We start from the raw sequence: 1595 nt of genomic DNA on the forward strand, positions 1-1595 counted from the left end.
GAAGTTTGCACCAACTCTCGAGGTGAGAAAGGGCAATGCACGGTACCGAAGAGGCTAGCAATGATGGAAGGGTGAGAGTGCGTATAATCCATGGACTCACATTAGTCATAAAGAACTCATATACTTATTGCAAAAGTTTATTAGCCCTCGAAGCAAAGTACTACTACGCATGCTCATAGGGGGGAGCTTGGTAGGAGTTAACCATCGCGCGCCCCCGACCTTCACGCAAAGATAAACGATCAAAATACAATGCACGCCAATTTGGTTACATAGTTAGGAGACCATACGTGCATGCTGTAGGGGAACGTTGCATAAAATAAAAAATTTCCTACGTTCACCATGATCAATCTATGGAGTCATCTAGCAACGAGAGAGGAGTGCATCTACATACCCTTGTAGATCACGTGCGGAAGCGTTCAAGAGAACGGGGTTGAGGGAGTCGTACTCGTCGTGATCCAAATCACCGGAGATCCTAGCGCCAAACGGACGGCACCTCCGCGTTCAACACACATACGGTTGGGAAGACGTCTCCTCCTTCTTGATCCAGCAAGGGGTAAGGAGAGGTTGATGAAGATCCAGTAGCACGACGACATGGTGGTGGATGCAGCACGATCACGGCAGGGCTTCGCCGAGCTTCTGCGAGAGGGAGAGGTGTAGCAGGGGAGAGGGAGGCGCCAAGACTTGGGGTGTGGCTGCCGTCCCTCCCCCCTCTTTATATAGGCCCCCTAGGGGGGCGCCAGCCCTAGGAGATGCAATCTCCAAGGGGGCGGCAGCCAGGGGGGAAACTTGCCCCCCAAGCCAGGTGGAGGCGCCCCCACCCCTAGGGTTTCCAACCCTAGGCGCAGGGGGGACCAAGGGGGGCGCACCAGCCCACCAGGGGCTGGTTCCCCTCCCACTTCAGCCCATGGGGCCCTCCAGGATAGGTGGCCCCACCCGGTGGACCCCAGGGACCCTTCCGGTGGTCCCGGTACAATACCGGTGACCCCCAAAACTTTCCGGATGGCCGAAACCTGACTTCCTATATATAATTCTTCACCTTCGGACCATTCCGGAACTCCTCGTGATGTCCGGGATCTCATCTGGGACTCCGAACAACTTTCGGGTTACTGCATACTCATATCTCTACAACCCTAGCATCACCGAACCTTAAGTGTGTAGACCCTACGGGTTCGGGAGACATGCAGACATGACCGAGACGCCTCTCCGGTCAATAACCAACAGCAGGATCTGGATACCCATGTTGTCTCCCACATGCTCCTCGATGATCTCATCAGATGAACCACGATGTCGAGGATTCAATCAATCCCGTATACAATTCCCTTTGTCAATCGGTACGTTACTTGCCCGAGACTCGATCGTCGGTATCCCAATACCTCGTTCAATCTCGTTACCGGCAAGTCACTTTACTCGTACCGTAATGCATGATCCCGTGACCAGACACTTGGTCACATTGAGCTCATTATGATGATGCATTACCGAGTGGGCCCAGAGATACCTCTCCGTCATACGGAGTGACAAATCCCAGTCTCGATTCGTGCCAACCCAACAAACACTTTCGGAGATACCCGTAGTGCACCTTTATAGTCACCCAGTTA

The sequence above is a fragment of the Triticum aestivum genome, chromosome 3B (genome assembly GCF_018294505.1).
Source record: "Triticum aestivum cultivar Chinese Spring chromosome 3B, IWGSC CS RefSeq v2.1, whole genome shotgun sequence".
Classification (NCBI taxonomy): domain Eukaryota; kingdom Viridiplantae; phylum Streptophyta; class Magnoliopsida; order Poales; family Poaceae; genus Triticum; species Triticum aestivum.